Genomic DNA, 24,626 nt, shown 5'->3' on the forward strand with positions numbered 1-24,626 from the left:
TGGTAACTTAGCAATTAATTCTACTTTGGCTTTATCCACCTCAAATTTCCCTTTGTGACATAATGTGCCCCAAAACAACACCTGATTGAACCATAAAATGACATTTTTTCCAGTTAAGAACTAAATTTTTCTCTTTATATCGTTCTACAACAAGGGTCAAGTGATGCAGACATTCATTAAAATTAGATCCGAATATAGAAAAGTCATCCATAAGAACTTCAAAAAATTTCTCCACCATGTTGGAGAAAATACTCATCATACACCGCTGGAATGTAGCCGGCGCATTGCATAACCTAATAGGCATGCGACGATAGGCAAAAGTGCCATAAGGATAGGTGAATGTGGTTTTCTCTTGATCCTCACTTGTAATTGGAACTTGGTTATATCCAAAATAACCATCAAGGAAACAGTAATGAGAGTGGCCTGCTAGACGTTCTAACATTTGGTCAATGAAGGGTAATGGAAAGTGGTCTTTTCTAGTCATGGCATTCAACTTTCTGTAGTCGATGCATACTTGTCATCCAGTTTGGATTCGAGTTGGGACTAATTCATTGTGGTCATTCTTAATTACAGTAATTCCAGATTTCTTTGGTACGACTTGAACTGGGCTCACCCAGTAGCTATCAGAAATAGGATATATAATCCCTGCATTTAAGTATTGCCCAAGGTGACAACCCAAGAGGAGGGGTGAATTGGATTTTTCTAAATTTTTGGTGCTTTAAAAGTTTTCTTGTTAAGAGCGGTGGAAGTTTTCTTAAGTTACTTGTGTGAACTTATCCTAGAGCAAGAATCAAATATAAAGCAAGAATAAATACAAGAACAAGCACAACACAAACAAGACAATGTATAGTGGTTCGGTGCACCCCAAGCACCTACGTCCACTCTCCAAGTCTCTTCTTGGAAATTCACTATAATCTCTCGGATTACAGTTGGATTGTTTTCCGGGCTCACAATCCAAAACCTTTACAATTTGGTTTTTCGGGATCACTAATAACTTATGTTGGTTTTGCGGGCTCTCCAACAACCTAACCGTTGGTTTTACGGGCTCACCAACAAACCTATACCGTTGGTTTTACGGGCTCACCAACAACCTACAACGTTGGTTTTACGAGCTCACCAACAACCTTACAAAGAAAAATAGAAAGGAAGTTTGAAGCTCCTAAATGAGCAAATAGATAATTATGCATTAAAAGAAGAGAGAAGAAAATAATTATCGCTTTATAGATTCTCTTTTCTTCTTTGCTGAGATTGCTTCACTCTTCAATGAATTGGTTGAGCTCTTGAAGGCACTTGAATTCTACTCAATACACTTCTTTTAGATTTGGAATGAAGCAAAAAGATGAATTCTCTAAACTTGGCTTTTCTCTTGAATGCACTCTTTTATTCCACCAAGATGCCTTCCCTTGATGAATGGTGGCTCTTAAATACTTCTCCAACCTCCAGATAGTCCTTCCTAGCCATTGGATTGAAGAAACTAGCCATTTATAGCCGTTGGAAGTCCAAAAAGTACTTCTGCACAAGTAGTCGTTATGCTGTCAGTCGTGCTCGGGTCGACCCCAATTCTGCTCGGGTCGACCCCACCTTCATTGGGTTCGACCCCTACTCTTCTGGGGTCGGCTCAACAGTGCTGGGGTCGACCCTAATACTTCTGGGGTCGGCCTTGACAGAAAATTCAGAGAGTATGTTTTTTTTTGCATTCCATCTATAGTGTCTTGGGTCGACCCCAGCTTTTCTTGGGTCAACCACAGCTACAGTGTTTCTATGCCAAGTATGCCAAATGTGCCAGGGTTGGTTCCAAACTTTTTGGGATCGACTCTAATCTTTCTAGGGTCGACTCTAACACTGAAATTCTGCACTTCAAAGTTAGATTTGCACTTAAAATATATAATCATGAGGTAACAACATTGCAAATCATTTCTTTCTTCTTAGGATGTTTGGCATATTAATGTTTAAGCTCATGAAGCATGTAAATGTTAGAATTGAGCTTCAATCAAGAGAACTTGACTCTAAGGTTTATTAAATTGTAAATTAGTTTTTTTCCTGAAGTTCTTCCAATATAATTTGTTTTTAGATAAGTTTTTGAGAGTTGTTTTAATTGCATATATAGAGCGTATCAAGAATGTATCGTTTGTTTCTTTCTTAACTATTTATGTACTACATCAATTGAATTAAAAGCATTAGTACTACATATGACCTCAATGGCTTTGGGAACATCAAAATAACATTAGGATCCTCAATCTCCCCCTTTTTGATGATTACAAAATATTGAGTATAAGCAAGTTGATGTTCATATGAGAAGTAAGGTTTAATGTTTAAGAAATGCTTTTGGTGTTAAGGTTTCAAAATAGCCCAATTTAAGAGAATGTATCAATGAACTAAAAGCTCCCCCTATCTTATCCAAATAGATGCCAAATCAAATTCTAGCCTTGTTCCCCCTTACTCTTGTATTTCATTAAAAACAAAATTTTTAAAAATTTGTGCTAAAACAAGAGTTTCATGTTATATATCGAGGCAAGACAAATCCCTTTGATCAAGTATTAGAACTTAAGCAAGATTACATGGATATGTATCAGAGCTTATGATTATGTGCCAAATGCTCATGTTTCATGCCTTCTTATATATCATGATTTCACATGTATCAAGAACTATGAATCCTCATGTATTATGACTTGTGTATCATGAATATGAATAAAGAGCTTATATATGTCTCCCCCTTAAGTATATAATATTTGCCTCCTTGTTTAAGGGTTAATACTCATATTTTCTCCTTTGTTCTCATATTTTCTTCCCTATTCAATCTTTCTTATAGAATTTGCTTACAATTTATCTCTCATATTTTCTCCCCCTTTTTGTTATCATCAAAAGGAATAAATGAATAAATAAAAGGGATAGCATTGTAATAAACATCACAAAGATCATAACTCGAAGAAGTAACATTGTATTTCATCTAAACCAAAAGTACAATATTTCAGAGAAGAAATACAAACAATAATAGAGAGTAAACACTAGTCAAAATAAATACAAAATCTAGGAGACACGTTAAGAACATATTTTAAGATAATGCTTTAGAATTAATCAGCTTTAACATAATCAATATATTTCAATCTAAGCTGATTTATATTCAATTCAAAACATAAAGCATTATGAGCATATACTCAGATAATGAGTATAGATCAGAGCCAATTAAGATAGTTTCAAAATTATGATGAGATCACAACAAATTTGATGATTTTAATATTCTTTTAAAGTTTTTTTACCTCTCTTTCAAATAGAGTAAACATGAAATAATTTCGGGGGTAACAAATATCATCAAAATTAAGGATGAAAAGTTTGGCTTTTAGAATGAGACCTTTGAGATACGAGCTAGAAGAAATCTTTAAATATAGATTCCAAAGATAGTTTTTAAATTAAGTGTAGATGGAATTTTTTTTTTGAAAGTTATTTCAAGGAGTATCAAGAATGATATTCAAAGAAAGCATGAATGAAAATCCAACCTCTTTTTTTTCTTTTTTTTTTTGAAAGATCTTTAATAACATATGAAAGCTTTTTCATTTAAAATCTTTTTTCCAAAATATTAAGTATATAGCAACATGAGAGCAATCTAATTAATTTTTAGAGTATAGTATAAGAGCAGATAAAGATTAAAACTTATATACTCGAAAAACATAAGATCATGTTAAATCGTTAATTCTTAATAACTTCAAAAAAAAATTAGGGCACAGATATCAAAACATGGATTTTATGCAATTTATGATACATCTTAGAACTTATATAAAATCCAAAGCTTTGAAAGTTCTTTTAAAGCTCTTTTAAAGACTTTCTTTTACTCCTTTAAAGACATAGCATCAAAATCAATTAAAATGAATTGGTTCAGGATTGAAACACTAAAGTGCAACTCAATAAGAACTCATAAGTAAATTCCAAGATAAATTATCAATACTAAGACAAATGGAGTCCTTTTCAATTAATTTTCATAAAGAAATGATTATCGATGAATATAGATGGAAATTCAACTTTCAAAAGATATTCAATGAAGCACAAAGTTTAATACCACTTTACATTTAGTATTCTTTCTCTCATCTTTAGTTGTGAATTTACACGATTAGGTTCTGTATAATCTCTCCCTCTGAAATTTTTTTTCTCTTCCTTAATTAATTATTCCATTTGAGAGTTTAGAGTTTGAAGATAATTTTCAATAAAGAGATTGAGTATTTAAAGTTTTTCCTCAAAAGATGCATTTTCCTTCAAACTCTCTTTTCTTTTATGAATTTCAGATTTTAATGAGAAGCGTGATTAAAACTAAAATTCTATAATATCAAGAATGTAAAGTGATCCAGAATTTTTCAAAATTTATAGCAATCACTCTTTTTAATCTTTCAAGAATAAATTATGTTTTTTTTTGAATATGTATGGAAATATTAATTTTTTAGTCATAGTTTTTCAGCAATGTATATATGAAGCACGATAAATCTTTTTAATATCAAAATAACATCATATGTTTAGAAACATTTGTTCGCAATCAAGATCATTGAAAAACACATTATTTAGATGAATTTCAGTACACTTATAAGATAAAAAATAATATGTTTCATATGCGTATAGGAGCAAATAACCAAGGTATCAAAATTAATTCTATTTTTCTTAAGCTGTAGTTTTTATCTAAGAATCATAGTAAAATATTCTCCAGCATGATGCAATCTTTGAAGCATGAAAATTACAAAAATAAAAAGATATAGGTATTTTATATGGAGTTTAAACTTTTATACTAGGTCATATTCTGAATTTCATAAGAATTTTCAAGGAGGCTTTCAAAATTTATAATTTGAGATATATATATCTTCTACATTATAGCTCATCTTAAGTCATTAAGATTGAAAATACATATTTCAAGCATATCAGAGCACATTCAAAATCTTTATTTTTAATATTGAGTTTTGGTACAAATTGGAGGATATTTTAACAAGTATTAGGACATTATGTACCAAAGTTAGGCAAATAGAAAGATAGATCAAGATCAATTCATTTTGCCTAAATAGAATTATCCTTCTCTTCTCCTTTTTGTAAATCTATTTAACTTTCAGATTTCAAAGATGACCGTGAACGATAAATCTGAAATTTCTTTTTAATATTACTTATAAAAACTTTATGTAGTATTTCAAACATTCAAGCATTGGAACTGATTTAGTGAAGAAAATTTTTGATCAGAAGAACACAAGATGAATTCAAATGCAAGTGAAAACAATTTTCATTAAGCTTTGGAACACAAGTTATTTTGAGGCAAGGGTGAAGCAAAAACTTGCGTGCAAAGTCAAAACATATTCCAAGTTATGAATATCAATTTGTTGTTGATAAAATATGTTTCAATCAACTTATCCAAGCATAGAGCATTACAACTTATATTTAAGGAAGATCTTTATTATCTGAATATTGTAAGCACATAATTCAAAGCATGCCAGTCATAACAAGCATGTCATGGATCGAAATCAATTCTTTTTAAATAACCTTTCCCTATTTAAATATAATTCTACATTGATTTTATCCTTAAGGTGTGTTTTCAAGTGATTGAAGCTTCATTTGATTCTTCTTATGTACTTTCATTTATTTTCTTTTTTTTTTGAATTGCTTTCCTTAACCAATCAATAAACATTTTGATTTTATTTTTGTTTTTACTTTCTTATGCTCTATACTCTATTTGCTTCCTATTTGGTGGAGTTAGAAGGGGCACGAGGTACTACCACTAGCCTCCCTCTTGTGCCGTCCCTAATATGCCCTATACCGAATAGTTAGGTCAAATAGTGCCAGGTAGTACCACTACCCTCCCCATTGGCACCATCCCTATGATGAGCAATATATAAAGGTTAAACCGTTCGTTTTTTTTAAAAAAAAAATGTTTACTTCAAAATTTTTCTGTTTAAATGTAATTAATTACAGATTTTATCCCTTCCAAAAGAATGCTCACACAAGTCTCACAAATGTGCCGAATATATTATGCTTGTTTTGCTTTTCCTTAAGATTGGACTTTTTTCTTTTACCTAGCTTTTACTTCTCTTGAATAATGTTTATTTTTCTTTCTTTATCTCTCTCTCTTTTTATTATTCTCAAGTAATTTACATGAAAGAGCAGAATAAAGAAATAATCTAATGTATCATATAGATGTATATCATGCAAACAATATTTTCATTATGCTCAAGGATTCATAGCTTCTCACAAGTTATTTTAAATCAAAATTTTAAGCATAAACTTGTGTATTTCATGGTTATGACATAGGCAAAAATATATTTTAGTTTGGGCAAATCATGAAACAATTTCTAAAAGTATAAGTCAATCAATACATATATCGACATTATATCAAAAAATTAATAATTAAAGACTTTAATCATGCCACAATAAGATTTAAGTTATTGACTTTGCTCAGCTAATTTATGAGAGAGGTATCTAAAATTACCGATTCATTCTGCATTCTTCAAGTCAAATACCTACTAGATTTCTTATGTGTAAACTTTTAGCTGAAGAAGGTCCTCTTTCTTATTTGCATGTGAATGTTTATTGTACCTTATATGGAGGTGTCCTTCAAGTTGAAATTTTTCATTTCTTGCTCATAGATCCTGCATTATTAGCAAAGTCTTTTTCTTTCTTGAAGGAAAGTCATTAATTTCTTCAAGATACAAAACATTCATATAACATATTTCTTAACTAGACGACTCAATATAAGACATGACAATAATTAAATATTGAATCACTCTACTCAAAAGATTGCCTAAATATAAGCAAGCACAAGTCACTTGAACTAAAGAGACAGTTTCATTAAGCAAGATGGTTCAAGGACAAGCATGTGAGGCAATAGGAAGATTCATCAAGGTCAAATCATTTTTTTTTTATTTTCAGAATCAATTTAACTTAGATTCTATTTGCTAAAGATAATTATCAATAAGATATGCAAGTTAAGTTTTGATCAAATTATCTTAAATAGTTATTTCTATTAAAAATTTTGGTTATGACTCAGATTGTGACATAAAAGCAAAATGATAAACTATATTCTCAATAAAAGATCTAGTTTTAATAAGAATAATATGAATTGATATTTCTACAACTAGTATCTTTTCATTGAATATTTTATATGCATTGCTTGAAGAGTAATATCCAAAGAAACACTTGTTTTATCAGATTTGGCATATCTTTCATTGTTGAGAACATAACATGTACAACTGAAAAACATGAAAGTGTGCAACATTTGATTTTTCCTCTTTTTTTTTTTTTTGAGTTCACAAGGGATTTTCTTCAAAAATAGATCTAATAGAAACCTTATAATATGACAAGCTGTGATGATAGCATTAATTAAAATTAATTAAGCAAGTTACTATCACAAAGCATTGTTATTATACAAATTTTTCAAGGGTTCTATTTTTTATGTTTGTATAACCCCTATATGCAATGGTGTTCTTGTTGTAAGAACAATTGTATTCAATACCATTTTCTGTACAAAACTTATCAACAAATTGGTTTTCAAAGCTATGCCATGAATTTTCACAGTTTGCAAACCTTTTTCATTTGAAACCTTTTGTAAGTTTGTACCAAAGCAGAAAATATTTCAATTTAAGTGCCAAGAATAAAACCAACGTTAACTTTGAGAAATCATCCACAATTACAAAATCAAGAAGCTTATCTCCTAGGTTCACTATCCTAGAGATCCAAATAAGTTCTTGTCGAAAATTTTCAAAGACTAAGAGGTGAAAACAATATTTTCAGATTTAGAAATGATTCTAGTTTGTTTCCCTAGATGACATACATAGCAAACTTTGACCTTGCAGAAATTAATGTAAGCCAATGATAAGATCTTTGAGATTAAGTACATACTAGCATGAGTTGATTTTATATGCCAAAAGTGATTTCTTTAATCTTGGTATTCATAGTGCATATATTCAAAGGCATACCAAGTATATATTCTCATGTCTATGATCAATAAAAGATAATGTCATGGATAAGAACTCTTAATCAAGCATATAGATAATTCATAGAATTATTTTTAATAAATTGATTAATCATTTAGCAACTTATCCAACAGTAAATAAAGCATACTATAATATGAAGTGATTTGATTATATTTTTAAAAATATTATCTATATCACAAAATTGATTAATACCTGCAATTCATGTTTTAATTAGATACTAAGACAAAGAGAATGATGAGATGCAAGGATTACTAATTACATTATTCTTTTCATTTCAATTACTTTTATTAAGTATATTTTAAGTTTTATTTTTTAATATATGTCTAGAGCACCTAATGTCCAAACTAATATCTTTTGTTGGAGCCTTGAGTGTGTCACGCTCCGAGCCCGAGGCGCGGCAGACGTCGCATGCCCTCATGGCGGGCCGCGCAGGCGTGCAAGGCAACAGATTACATCAAAGCAAATACAGATGTTTAAGACTTATTTAAGGATTAATAGCAGATGCTTAAAATTGACAAAATACTTAAAGTCATTCAAAAGCAGTCTTACAAAATTTCAGAATAACATATGCCAATATAATTCAAATGTCCAAACTAATCTAACTGAAATGCCAATAACTGAAAAATCATCGAAAAATCTAATGCACTCCCCAATTCCGTGCGATCAAGCTTCTGGATCTGAAAAATAGAAAAAATAAAATAATGAGCTACACTAGCCCAGTAAGCAACAAAATATCCCAAAGTAGGGTCAGAGCATATCAGATCAAAATACAGGATAATGACTGAAATAAATCATAAATAACATCGTTTTACTGTTTTTAAAAGTTATTATCATTTTTCCAAAAACTCTGATACCAGAATCTCAACATGATAGGCTACGGCCATGTAACCCAATAGCATGGGTTGCACAAAGTGCCAGAAACTACTATTGTTAGTCACCGGTGGCAACGGTGTCCAGAAACCACTATTCTAATCACCGGTGGCGCGGTGTCGAAACCGGTTCCTCACAGATTGCAAGTCGACAGGTCCAACATATAATCCCCATTGGCGGGGCCAAAACAGAACATAACAGATCATAGCCATGCTGAGAATGCATATATATATAAAAATAGCTTTCATAAATTATCTAGTCATATTTCATGGATTTCAGTGCATATAACATGATTTTTAAATAAAATTAAACATGCCTGACCCAATTTACTGAATACAAAACATATGTCAAAACTTAATCAGTTTATCAAATAATTTATAAATCACACCTGAAGTATTAAGTTACTTACCTCTTCTCGCTTAATTCCTACTTCAGGTAGGCGGATCAAGTTCACCTGTTAACATTTAATTAATTTCTTTGTAAATTTCAGAGCCAAGCAAAATCCAAAAATAATATTACTGGACACGGCCCAACAGGGCCAAGAGTTGGCCCATAATGGGCATGGCCCGATAGGGCCCACATCGAACACGGCCCAATGGGCCCGCATAGACCCAGCCCAATAGGGCCCCCAAGGTTGGCTTCTAATTGGTTTATTTATATAATAAATCTTTCCTATAGGGATCAAATACAAATTACAGAAGACCCTTTTTGTGAAATAATATACTGCCAAGGGCTTAACTGTAAAATTTCATTTATTGGCCAAATGGGTTCAGGTTTCGGATTTCGGGTTCGGATCTGAACTGGGTTTCGGGTTTCGAGTTTTTTTTTTTTTTTTTTGTTTCGGGTTTCGGGTTTGAACCGGGCCCAAGTTGGGCTTGCAATGAACAAGACCCGTGACAGGGCCCTTCTTCTTCCCCAAGCCCCCACGGACAGGGGAAGAAGATGAAGAGGAAGAAAGGACCCCAGGGGGGGAATCGGCAGGGTGGCTGGCCTGGGTGGCCGGAGGCCACCTCTCGGTCGACGGCCAGCTGGCCGCAGTGGCGGCCGGCGGTCATTGCGGTGGCCGGGGTCAATAATCAACCGAGAATGGTCTCGATTCATGGGGCCAAGGCTAAGATCGAAGAGCACAAAAGGAAGAGGGCTTACCGGCAGTCGACGGAAGTGGCGGATCTCGGCCGAGGAAGGCTCGATCTAGCGGTCAAGCGGTGGCGGCGGTGCTCGGAACCGAGGGATGCGAATCTCCAAAACAGGAGAAGGCACGAGTGGTGATGGTGGTGTATCCGGTGGCACGCCAGCCACTTGGGAGGCAAGAGCAGAGGAAGGAGAGGGAGGAGAGGGGGGAGGAAGAAGAGGGAGCTCGGTGGTGGCCCTGGGGGAAGGAAAGATGGGCTTTATCGCCCCATCGTAATAGCCCTCTGCCGCAAAAATTGCGGCGGTCGAGTGAGATCCGCGGCCGTGAATTGGCTACGGATGGACTGGGGGGGGCGCCGCGAGATACCCGAGGTGCCCTTGCCCCGTTTGTCCCTCGGAGGAGCTGGAGAGGATCGCAATCGCGATCCTTTGTTCCGGTTCCTCTGGAATTGAATCGGGGCTGAAGTCGGCGAGGGCTGCCGACTTCAGCCCCGTATCTTACAGAGTGCTAGACACACCTACAGAAAATATTCAGATTTTCAACTTAGAAATCCAAGCTCTTTTGAGTCCTTGCAGGTTAGCTATTATTGTTCCTTTTGGAACCCATATTTTCTTAATAACTATTTTGTCCATAGGCTTGCAGATTTTAGGATTACAAGGAATATATTTTTGCATCCTCTTGTTAAATTTAACAAACATTGATTTAACATGAGTAGTAGATAAACCTTCAATTTTCCGTTTTTACCTTTTAGATTCATCAAATTTGTAATGTACAGATTTAGGAACAATAGAAGAGATTTTGCTTAGTTTTTGTTTCTGTTTATCAGCATTATAAGAATCTGTTTCAAAATAATTAGAAACTATTTTAACAAATGTTGTCCGATTCCTGTTTACCTAAAAATGCACTAAATAGATCGTTGTTAGAACTGACAACAAAGTTTAATTTAATTATACTCTTACCTTTTCTACTCGAAGAATAGTGGTCGTAAGAGGTCGATCCACAGGGAGGCGGTTTGAGTTGCATAAAAATCAAAACGTTCACTCGGATTCAAAATCGATTTTTGAATAACAAAAAAAAAATATTACTTCAGGGATGTGGAATGATTCTCTAGTCTATCAGAGAATATTTTCTATTATGAAAATAAACAAAGGAAAAAAAGAAAACTTGCAATTGAATTCTAATGCAGAGTAGGGATCGATTCCTGAAGACATAATATAAATGAAAACTGCAGATCGAATAGCAAAGAAAAATTTTAGAGTTATCTTAAAACTAAGAATTCCAAAATGCATAAAATAAATTGCAGAAATTAAACTGAAACTTAGACACGGATTTCATAAAATAAAAATTAAAAATTTCATAACAAGAAATGATTACAGAAGTAAAAAAATAAAGATGAAGCCTAATGCTTCTTTTCTTCTGCAAATAAAAAAAAGAAAACAAGGACTAAAAGAAAATCAAATAGAAATCTCCCCTTTCTTTTTTTCCCTAATTTTTTATTCTTCTTTTCAAACAAAATAGAGCCATGCTCTGTTTCTTCCCTTTTCTTTTGAAAACAGAGCCTTTCTTTTTCCTCCAATCGAGCCGAAACCCCCCCCTCTTCCTTGTTCTTTGGCCCACAACCCCGCACACCCTCTGCTCCTCCTCCCCTCTTCTTATAGCCCCTTGGAGACACGTTGAAGATGCTGGGAAGCACGGTGATCGCGGAGCGATGGCGGCCAGCTGAGATTTTCACCGCATGAAGAATGCGGTCGCTGGGATTTCGGGAGGTGGATCTGTGGATGTGAACGTGGACGGGTGGAGAGGCATCCCGACTGGCCGCGTGATCCTTGGCGTGATGTGGAAGAGGATGATGCAGGATCTTTGCTAGGAGGAGGCTGGATCGGCTCCGGAAGAGATGCTGACGGCTGGAAGGAGCGGATCCGTGGAGGGGGTGATTCACGGGTGAATGCTGGGATGAGGAGGAGAACGCGGATCCAGACTTGCTTCTTCGGGCCATGCTGGGATCATTGTGGAAGAAGAAGATCTTGACGCGTGATCGCTGGTAACGTCGATCACGAAAGAGGAGGATGATGCGGCTGAAATGCGGAGGAGGCTGGGATGCTGAGATGAATGCTTGGATCATGGAGAAGGTGGACGTCCGATCTTTGGTCCGCAGGATTGCTGGGATGCGAAAGATGAATGCAGACGGCTGGAATCGAGGACGTCTCGAATTCGGAAGAGCTTAGATCATGGTGCTGCTGATTTCCTCCTTCATAGGTGGCTGGATCTTGGCTTGATTGTTTTGAATGCATGGATGCTGGGATGGATCACGGAAGGAAAAAGAGGGGTTTTGGAATGGACGGTAGGTGGCTCCTTGATGGCAAGAAACAGAGGATGACGTGGCTTGAGGCATTGGGATTGAAGGCTGAAGATGAAGATGCTAATTTGGAAGGTGCATGCGGACGACTACTGGCTGCGTTGGGCTCAAACCCAATGTTATTGGGTCTCTTGGATTACTTGTACTCAAACACAAATACAACGTTAATTTGTTAATTTTATCCTTAATAATTAGTTATAATACTAGTTAAGATAGTATGACGATTGCGCTTTTGTGCTCTCATCAACAAACATATTCTTGAAAGATTTTTGGATGGACCAAGGTTGATATCCCAATCCAACTTTATCAAATTCAACTCTTTGATTATTTATCATTAGGTTTAATTTTTCAGAGCTGAAAGTAAATCTTTTAACAACAAGTTTCAATTTGTCAACTTTTTTAGTTAATCTTCTATTATCTTCTGAAAGCAATTCATTGTTTTTCTTAAGTTTATCATGGCTTTCAGTGAGAAGTTGGTTTTTCTGATTATTTTTCTTAATTAAGATTTTAGTTTCATTAGTATGTTTCTTAATTAGTGTTTCATAATAATTAGACAGTTTCAGTTTTTTATTTACTAGGGTTTTCTTTTCATTCTTCAGGTTCTTATTTTTACAAATGAGTTTCTTATGCTCTTTTATTAGATCAAGAAATGCATCATGTAACTCATCAAGTGTAAAATCATTTTCAATTTTATCATATACTTTATATTCAGAAGAGGGGATACTTTGTGTTTCAATACATACCTCGTCCTTGTGTGCCACAAGGCATAGGTTTTCAATATTAGCTTGCCTCTCATCTTCTTCAGAGTTAATTTCAGATTCACTAAAAATGTTAGTGCTTTCATATTTAGCCTCTAGCATATTCCATATGTCTTTAGCAATCATGTAAGAAGATATGCAATTAAACTTATTCTCATCTAATGCACAATATAACAGCTTCATGGCTTTTGAATTTTGTTGAGCCATTTTCTTATAATGATTAGTGCTTGTGTGTAGCCCATTGATTATAATACTCCATAAATCATAGTTATGTGCTTGAATGAAAATGCGCAAGCGTGCTTTCCAATGTGTGTAGTTTATACCATTAAATAGTGGAGGTCTATTAATTAATTTGTTGGAATTTGTATCCTAAATGTCAATCGTCAGCATATTGATGATTGAATTTTGTAAATGAATTGACAAATTAATAAAGTGTTATTTGGCATTATTCATCATTTCATCTTCAAATGAACTCTTATATGATGAAGTCCTTAGGACTTATGTTATGATAAAGGAGGATTTATCTTTGAGTCCTTAAACTTGTTTGCGATGAAATGATATGTTGTTACTAGGACGACAACATTATCGAGATTAGGTCGTTGTGTGACATATACGTTGGTTGTCCTCTTAACCAAGGAGTGTGGAGACACTGGTATGCCACACAAGTGAAGTGTAGAAGTACATTTTACTAAACGTGACCAATTCCGGAACGCTTTACTGTCGAGAGATGTTCCGAGTGGATATGGGTATAAGTTTGGCCCTCTGACCTGAGACCGCAACCTGTGACTAGCAAGCAACTCACTGTACTTTGGTACCGGACTACCTGAATTTCTAATTCAGTGACGGAAGATCACTGGGTGCAGTCAAGTACTTGCGTAGTCAGTTGTGAGTCAAGATGGAATTGACCCCTCCTGAAAACAGGAGATAATGTCTTGTGATTAATTTAGCAAAACCTTGGCCAGGGTAATCCCAGTGAGGAGTCACGGGATATCTAAAGTTAATCACATAATGGATGTACTAATTATAGGGTTGACAGTGAGCTCTAAGTCATCCTGGCATTAGGAGTCAAAGGGATTGAATTATACAGTAACCATAGTTCAGAGTTCCAGAATATTTGCTTCGCATATATTCGACCTATCCGGACGTCAGGTACCATTGCTAGATGGTCACATCGATTAGTGTAGAAAATTGTTCCTATACTACCGGCTTAGGTTCGAACCTATGAGGTCACACGCATAGAAGATTCCTGATTGATCAAGAAAGCTGATGAATGATTAAGAATCATTCAGGGGTAATTTGGTCAATTTGATTGGCAAATTATCTTATAAAATAATTAAAGTAATTATTGAAGGATTAATTAGTAATTAAATTACTAATAAACTCAATTTGATTGAGTAATTGTGCTAAGGATGAGCCAAATTGAATTGGATTCAAGTTTGGGCTCAATCAGGATTTTGACCTGATTGGATTAGGTCAGAACCAAAAAGGACTTAAGCTGATCAAATTAATTTTAAATTAATTTGTTCTTAATTGGGGATTGACCTAATTGAATTAGGTCCAATACAAAGTAATAATTCAATTTGATTGAGTTTGCATGAGCCAAAATTGAATTGGATTCAATTTGAGCTCAATCAGGGTCTGACCTGATTAGATTGGGTTCAACCAAATTGCTTTGTTTTAATTCGGGTTTGACCAAATTTGATTAGGTGCAACCCAAGAGGATTAGGCTCAGATGATGTGGCAATTATTGGTGACATGAAATTGGATTTCATGAATTTTAAATAAACCAAAATTATTGCATGGCACATGGATCCATTGCTTGACACATGGCGACATTGTTTGTTATTTGAATTTAAATTCAAACATTAAGCAATGTGTTAAATGATTTTAATCACTCAAACCATCAGCCAAGGTGGCGTCTGAGTTTTTGAATGGATTAAATTCGAATTTCAAGAGGTGATTTCGAAATTATGAAGTGTTTTACCTTGCCGCATGGATTTCAAATTCCTTCCCTCTTGCACATGTGTTTAAAATTTGAATTTAAATCAGATTTGGTTGAGATCTGATTTGGGTTGTTCCTATTCCTTTGCATGTGCCAACTAAAAGAGGTTTTCTGAAAATAAATTTCGAATTTTGAATGAAAATTCGGAGGCCATTAAAAGGGGTCAAACATGGGTACCAAAAACACATCCATTGCAGCCTTCTTCCTCACCCGCCTCCTCCTCCTCTTCTTTTCCATTTTAGATAGGGTTTTCAAGGTGAATATCTAGAAGATTCAAGATCAGATCTGAGTCCTCTACTTCCCTTACAAACCTCATCTCTATCTGCTTCAAGACGATTGATCAAGAGTTGATTGAATCCCGGCGGGCAGATTTCAGCTTTCAAGTGTTCTGCAGCTGCTACCACTGTTGCGGAAGAAGATCCTTCAGGACTTCGCGTGTACTTCTCATAGAGGCCATTCGTGTGCGTGGCTGCGAAGTCAAGAATCAGATTCACAACTTTCATCCATCATAAAAGGTATTAATCTAGCATTAATCATTTATTATGATGTCAAGGTCTAGGTCCAATTCCCCGAGGTTTTACCCTCTTTTGGGGCTCCTCACGGAGATATCTCCAAAATCCATTCGATGGATATTCGGAGATTAATTGGAATAGAGTTCTTAAGTTTCAGATCTGATAGTTAATCATGCATAAAAGTTTTAGCATAATTGTTTAAACGATTTCGGCATAATCCTATGTGTTCTTAAGGTGCTGATTTCTAGATTTGATCTTGTAAGCATGCATGAATTAAATTGTTTGATTCGGTTTTTCCGCTGCATTTTAAAACTTAAAAAGAACTACATATGGCTTGATCCCCCTTATGAAGAGGTACGTAGGCAACCCGATCAGGTTCAGCCATGGTTTTCAAAAAAAAAAAAAAAAATTCAGCATGCTAAACGCCGAAGAACCTAGTTATCTCCACTTTCAGTGGTATCAGAGCCAGGTTTATGTTTAAACTTTTATATTTTAATTCTTGCAATTAAATCTGAAATCATTAACATGTTTAGATTAGATCTAAAGTGCTTTTTATGATTGATTTAATTGCTGATTATGCATGATTAAGTAGATCTGAAATTTTGGATGCATATGATGCATGTTTGTGTTAGGATTAGTAACATGAATAAATCTGAAATCATAATATTGTTTAGATTAGATCTAAATAAAGTTTATGATTCATATGATCTCTGATTTTAATGATCAAATCAGATCTGAAAATAAAAGTGAAAAAACAAATACATAAGATGTATGTTGTTTGTATTAATTCATGTTGTTATGTATATGTGATGCATGAACATAAAACATAATGACTTAAACATGAATTAAATCTGATTACATGTGATTAATTACAAAAACTCAGATCTGAAAATGTGTTTTAAGAACTGAAAGATTGTAATTAATATGTAATTAAAAAGAAATATGCAATGATCAAAACTTTCATAAGTCTAAACTTAATTGAGAATTAAGTGTTATGAAATAGAATTGTAACTCAATTAATTGACATTGCATAATTCTTTGGGCATATGGGTTAGCTTGAATCAAGTTCTTAGGATTGGGTTAGACCTAAGGTTAGAATCAAACATGGTCTAATTAGAGTTAATTGATGAAATCTAATTAAGTAGTAACTAGATTAGGTCAAGGAAACTCTAGGTTAAATACAATAGTTGTAGATTGATCAATTCCATGTCTTTGATTAGACCAAGATGGAACTTGATTTAGGCTCAGAGGTGTAGCCCGAGTCATTTAAGTAATCAAATCGAAATTGATTAACCAGTCGGTGTCTAAGGTAAGTTTGGCAGTTTTGACCGGTGGTTTTTAATTGGGAGCTACTCGCACTGATTCGTCTTTGTCGAGTTAATGGCATATCCCTTCCACCGATCTCACTTACCTGGCCGACATGGTCAATCACATTTTGATTGGATCACTTAATGATTCGAGTTAGCCCATGCCTTAAGGAAAATCAGTATGACTAATTTAGGTGTCTCCTTAACCGGTTTGAGTCTAATCTGATTTGGTGAAGTCAGTGGGAGAAATTAGACTAACCGGATCTTCTCATCTATCCTAATTATGAAATCCTCTAAAATTATTAGGTCCTTAAAATGAAATGGTTATGGAGATAACTAGGTCATAGCCTCCCATTAAGTTGGGTGATAATGGGTCCAATGTTTTGATAATTATTGGAGGCGCCACACGCCTGGTACTTATCAAACATTGGAATTGTCATTCAATATATGATGAGTTAAGTGTACCTTCAATAGGCGGTCAGGTGAGCCGAGCCACACTCGGGCTTGGTCGTCTATTAGTTGATTAGACTTAACCCTATCATTTAATGGTTGGATCTGAGTAGGGTATTCGGTGGAGGCGCCACATGCCTGCCAAAAAACCTAGGGCAAAATCATCACTAGAAGTTGCTTGGTGAAGCAATTGGTTAAGAACCTACCAATAGGTGCATATGGGTTGGCCGAGCCACACTCGGGCCTATATGGGATCTATTGGGTTCTAGTGCCCACTAAAGAATTAGGAGTAATTTTTCGAATTAGAGGTAGAGGCTACCAATTTGTATAAAATAGTGGGAATATCTTTAGACTAAAGTCCAAGTCTACTGTGTTTAGTCAATTCATATACTAATAGCCAAATTTTCTTTTTATGCAGAAATGGCCACTAATTTATCACTTCGCTCATTGTTGGACAATGACAAGTTGACTGGTCCAAATTTCAATAATTGGCATAGGAAACTGAAAATAGTGCTAGAGCATGAGAGGATCCTTTATGTGATAACGGATCAAGCACCTGAGCAGCCCGCTGCTAATGCATCAAGATCGGCCAGAGACACTTATCAGAAGTGGCTCAGTGACCGGATCACTGTTCGATGCATCATGTTGGCAGCAATGAGTGATGAGTTTAGTAGGCGTTTTGAGAATACGCAGTCGGAAGATATCATTCAAGTGTTGAATGAATCATTCGGCGTTCCTGACGACGTTGAGAGGCACAAAACTAGTTGTGCCATCTTCAGCGCCCGAATGAAAGATGGGACCTCGGTAACTGATCATGTACTGTACATGATTGAGTTGATCGAGCGTCTAAGCTCTCTTAGCTTTCCCCTTCATGATCAATTGGGGAAGGATGCCATACTAAACTCATTGCCTGGATCATACCGTCCTTTTCTCACTCATTTTCGTATGACGAAACCTATAGTGAATTATCACCAATTGTTGGGGTTACTACAGACATTTGAGAATGATCACCAACTTCTTAAGAAGACGGTGAATTTAGTGGGAGGTTCATCCAAGGGTCGCTCCTTTAAGAAAGGGAAAAAGAAAAATAAAATCCAAAAGAAACAGGTGCACCATGCTCAGCCTAGTCAGAAAAAGAATAAAAAGGCTGATCAGAGCAAGGCGGAGTGCTTCTTCTGCAAGAAGCAAGGACATTGGAAGAGGAACTGTCCTCTTTACATTGCATCCCTCGATCCGAACCGGCCTAAGAAAAGTGGGCAATCAGTTGCCAATCAAGGTACTTATATGATAACACCTTGCAATTTTTCTATTTGTGATAATTCGACCTGGGTATTGGATACCGGTAGTCCTTTTAATATTTGCAATTCGTTGCAGGGGCTACAAGTCAGTAAGAGGTTTGAAGAAGGAGAAAGGTTCCTGAATGTTGGAGATGGAAGACCAGTTCCAGTTCTAGCTTTAGGAATTCTTAAACTTGAATTCAGCTCTCATGTAAATGTCCTTAGTGATTGTCACTATTGTCCAAGTTTTCTATTGAATATCATTTCTGTAGGCCTTTTGGCCAAAAATGGTTATGAAATATCAATAAAAAAGGATTATTGCAATGTCATTTGGAATGGTGTTGTTGTAATGAATGGAATTCTGAGTAATAACATTTACATTTTGTCACAGCCTGTTCATGTAATGTATAAATCCAATAAGCGCCCTAGAATAGATAATGTCACGGATGTCTACCTTTGGCATCATAGGCTAGGTCATATTAACAAGAATAGGATGAACAGGTTAAGTAAAGAGGGAATCCTTGATGTTAATGATTGTGAATCATTGACAACCTGTGAATCATGTCTTCTTGGTAAGATGACCAAATCACCTTTTACCGAAAAAGGTGAACGAGCCAGTGATTTATTGACCCTTGTACATTCTGATGTATGTGGGCCAATGAGCACAGATGCTAGAGGTGGGTATTCATATTTCATTACGTTTACAGACGACCTTTCTAGGTATGGTTATGTCTATTTAATGAGACATAAATCTGAATCATTTGAAATGTTCAAATTATATCGTAATGAAGTAGAAAAACAAACTGGAAAGAGTACTAAAACTCTTCGATCAGATCGAGGAGGTGAATACCTCTCCAGTGAATTTTTGACATATCTAGGAAAAAATGGGATTCTCTCCCAATGGACTCCTCCTGGTACACCACAATATAATGGTGTGTCAGAAAGGAGAAATCGAACTCTGTTAGACATGGTTCGATCCATGATGGGGTTTGCTAATCTACCCATATCTTTTTGGGGATATGCTCTTGAGTCAGCCTGCTATATTCTAAATAAGGTTCCAAGTAAGTCTGTAAATAAGACACCACATGAGATGTGGACTGGACGTAAACCGATGCTCTCTCACCTTAGGATTTGGGGGTGTCCGGCGTACGTCAAACGTTTGAAGACAGACAAACTTGAACCCAAGTCTGACAAATGTTTCTTTGTTGGTTACCCTAAAGAAACTAAAGGATATTACTTCTACTTTGCTGAAGAACAAAAGTTGTTCGTAAGCAATAGAGCAATTTTCTTAGAAAAGGAATTCCTTGGTGAAGGAACAAATAGCTCTAATGTTGAGCTTAGAGAAGTTCAACATGTAGAAGATCCGACACCATCTACTGAACCAGTTGAGTCGGATTTGATTAGATCAGATCCAGAACCCATATTAGATGCACCATTAAGGCGATCGGGTAGAGTACCACGTCAGCCGGACAGATACTATGGTTTCTTGGTCCGGGATGGGGATCCTATCGAACTTGATGAAAACGATGAGGATCCGATCACATATATGGATGCAATGCAGAGGTATGACTCTGATAAATGGCTTGGAGCCATGCAATCCGAAATGGAATCCATGAAGGTCAATGATGTTTGGACATTAGTTGACCCACCCGAAGGAATTAAATCCATAGGGTGTAAGTGGATATTCAAAAGGAAACGGGGCGCAGACGGAAAGGCAGGGACCTATAAAGCCCGTTTGGTTGCCAAGGGTTATCGTCAACGTTATGGTATTGACTATGACGAGACGTTTTCTCCTGTGGCAATGCTCAAGTCCATTCGAATTGTACTTGCGATAGCAGCACATTTAGACTATGAAATCTGGCAAATGGATGTAAAGACCGCATTTCTAAATGGAGATTTAGAAGAGGAAGTGTATATGATACAACCTGAAGGTTTTACATCTGCAGATGAGTCTAAAGTGTGCAAGCTTCAAAAATCCATTTATGGATTAAAGCAAGCTTCACGGAGTTGGAATATACGTTTTGATAAGGTAATCAAAACATATGGCTTCATTAAGAATGAAGAGGAACCTTGCATTTATAAATGGGCAAATGGTTCAGTTATTATATTCCTTATTTTGTATGTGGATGACATTCTTTTAATCGGGAATGACATTCCTGCATTACAAGGAATAAAGGTTTGGCTATCATCTCAATTTGCCATGAAGGATTTGGGAGAAGCATCTTACATCCTAGGGATGAAGATCTATAGAGATAGATCTAGAAGATTGCTTGGATTATCCCAATCCACATACATTGATACTATACTGAAGAGGTTCAGTATGATTAATTCCAAGAAAGGCTATCTTCCGATGGGCCATGGAATTAACCTCTCTAAAAGGGATTGTCCGACAACCCCTCAAGAAAGAGAGAGTATGGATAGAATTCCATATGCTTCGGCAGTGGGATCTATAATGTATGCCATGACATGTACTAGACCAGACGTGGCATACTCACTAGGAGTAGTGAGCAGATACCAGTCTGATCCAGGTAGCAACCACTGGAAGGTTGTAAAAACCATCCTTAAGTATTTGAGAAATACTAAAGATCAGTGGCTTGTCTATGGTGATTCTGACTTAAAACTTGAGGGATATACTGATTCAAGTTTTCAGTCAGATCAAGATGATAGCAAGAGCGTGTCAGGATATATCTTCACTCTTAAGGGTGGGGCCATCTGCTGGAAGAGTTCCAAGCAGCATACAGTGGCAGATTCTACATGTGAAGCAGAATATATCGCAGCATCTGATGCCGCCAAGGAAGCTGTATGGTTGCGGAAGTTCATCACCGAGCTTGGAGTGACACCCTCCATTGATGGTCCAGTGCCTGTATTTTGTGACAATACTGGGGCCATAGCTCAAGCAAGAGAACCCAAAGCACATCAGCGGACCAAGCATATTCTACGTCGCTACCACCTGGTTCGAGAGATCATCGATCGAGGTGATATTGATCTTCAGAAGATTGACACAAAAGAAAATCTGGCTGACCCATTTACCAAAGTCCTCGGCATCAAAGAGTTCGACGAACACAAGTCGAAGATGGGTATTAGATACTGTGCCGATTGGCATTAGGCTAAGTGGGAGTTGTTGGAATTTATATCCTAAATGTCAATCGTCAGCATATTGATGATTGAATTTTGTAAATGAATTGACAAATTAATAAAGTGTTATTTGGCATTATTCATCATTTCATCTTCAAATGAACTCTTATATGATGAAGTCCTTAGGACTTATGTTATGATAAAGGAGGATTTATCTTTGAGTCCTTAAACTTGTTTGCGATGAAATGATATGTTGTTACTAGGACGACAATATTATCGAGATTAGGTCATTGTGTGACATATACGTTGGTTGTCCTCTTAACCAAGGAGTGTGGAGACACTGGTATGCCACACAAGTGAAGTGTAGAAGTACATTTTACTAAACGTTACCAATTCCGGAACGCTCTACTGTCGAGAGATGTTCCGAGTGGATATGGGTATAAGTTTGGCCCTCTGACCTGAGACCGCAACCTGTGACTAGCAAGCAACTCACTGTATTTTGGTACCGGACTACCTGAATTTCTAATTCAGTGACGGAAGGTCACTGGGTGCAGTCAAGTACTTGCGTAGTCAATTGTGAGTCAAGATGGAATTGACCCCTCCTGAAAACAGGAGATAATGTCTTGTGATTAATTTAGCAAAACCTTGGCCAGGGTAATTCCAGTGAGGAGTCACGGGATATCTAAAGTTAATCACATAATGGATGTACTAATTATAGGGTTGACAGTGAGCTCTAAGTCATCCTGGCATTAGGAGTCAAAGGGATTGAATTATACAGTAACCATAGTTCAGGGTTCCAGAATATTTGCTTCGCATATATTCGACCTATCCGGACGTCGGGTACCATTGCTAGATGGTCACATCGATTAGTGTAGAAAATTGTTCCTATACTACCGGCTTAGGTTCGAACCTATGAGGTCACACGCATAGAAGATTCCTGATTGATCAAGAAAGCTGATGAATGATTAAGAATCATTCAGGGGTAATTTGGTCAATTTGATTGGCAAATTATCTTATAAAATAATTAAAGTAATTATTGAAGGATTAATTAGTAATTAAATTACTAATAAACTCAATTTGATTGAGTAATTGTGCTAAGGATGAGCCAAATTGAATTGGATTCAAGTTTGGGCTCAATCAGGGTTTTGACCTGATTGGATTAGGTCAGAACCAAAAAGGACTTAAGCTGATCAAATTAATTTTAAATTAATTTGTTCTTAATTGGGGATTGACCTAATTGAATTAGGTCCAACACAAAGTAATAATTCAATTTGATTGAGTTTGCATGAGCCAAAATTGAATTGGATTCAATTTGAGCTCAATCAGGGTCTGACCTGATTAGATTGGGTTCAACCAAATTGCTTTGTTTTAATTCGGGTTTGACCAAATTTGATTAGGTGCAACCCAAGGGGATTAGGCTCAGATGATGTGGCAATTATTGGTGACATGAAATTGGATTTCATGAATTTTAAATAAACCAAAATTATTGCATGGAACATGGACCCATTGCTTGACACATGGCGACATTGTTTGTTATTTGAATTTAAATTCAAACATTAAGCAATGTGTTAAATGATTTTAATCACTCAAACCATCAGCCAAGATGGCGTCTGAGTTTTTGAATGGATTAAATTCGAATTTCAAGAGGTGATTTCGAAATTATGAAGTGTTTTACCTTGCCGCATGGATTTCAAATTCCTTCCCTCTTGCACATGTGTTTAAAATTTGAATTTAAATCAGATTTAGTTGAGATCTGATTTGGGTTGTTCCTATTCCTTTGCATGTGCCAACTAAAAGAGGTTTTCTGAAAATAAATTTCGAATTTTGAATGAAAATTCGGAGGCCATTAAAAGGGGTCAAACATGGGTACCAAAAACACATCCATTGCAGCCTTCTTCCTCACCCGCCTCCTCCTCCTCTTCTTCTCCATTTTAGATAGGGTTTTCAAGGTGAATATCTAGAAGATTCAAGATCAGATCTGAGTCCTCTACTTCCCTTACAAACCTCATCTCTATCTGCTTCAAGACGATTGATCAAGAGTTGATTGAATCCCGGCGGGCAGATTTCAGCTTTCAAGTGTTCTGCAGCTGCTAGCACTGTTGCGGAAGAAGATCCTTCAGGACTTCGCGTGTACTTCTCGTAGAGGCCATTCGTGTGCGTGGCTGCGAAGTCAAGAATCAGATTCACAACTTTCATCCATCATAAAAGGTATTAATCTAGCATTAATCATTTATTATGATGTCAAGGTCTAGGTCCAATTTCCCAAGGTTTTACCCTCTTTTGGGGCTCCTGACGGAGATATCTCCAGAATCCATTCGATGGATATTCGGAGATTAATTGGAATAGAGTTCTTAAGTTTCAGATCTGATAGTTAATCATGCATAAAAGTTTTAGCATAATTGTTTAAACGATTCCGGCATAATCCTATGTGTTCTTAAGGTGCTGATTTCTAGATTTGATCTTGTAAGCATGCATGAATTAAATTGTTTGATTCGGTTTTTCCGCTGCATTTTAAAACTTAAAAAGAACTACGTATAGCTTGATCCCCCTTATGAAGGGGTACGTAGGCAACCCGATCAGGTTCAGCCATGGTTTTCAAAAAAAAAAAAAAAATTCAGCATGCTAAACACCGAAGAACCTAGTTATCTCCACTTTCATAATTGTCCCTCTCCTGGAAAACTATCTATTTGAGTTGTCATGATCTTTGACTCTTTGACGGTTAGGTCAAAATCACAAGGCAAGAAATTATAGAGCTGATACCACTTGTTGCCCAAGGTGACAATCCAAGAGGAGGGGTGAATTGGGTTTTTTCTAAATTTTTGGTGCTTTAAAAGTTTTCTTGTTTAAGAGCGGTGGAAGCTTTCTTAAGTTACTTGTGTGAACTTATCCTAGAGCAAGAATCAAATATAAAGCAAGAATAAATACAAGAACAAGCACA

The sequence above is a fragment of the Phoenix dactylifera genome, unplaced genomic scaffold (assembly GCF_009389715.1).
Source record: "Phoenix dactylifera cultivar Barhee BC4 unplaced genomic scaffold, palm_55x_up_171113_PBpolish2nd_filt_p 000645F, whole genome shotgun sequence".
NCBI lineage: Eukaryota > Viridiplantae > Streptophyta > Magnoliopsida > Arecales > Arecaceae > Phoenix > Phoenix dactylifera.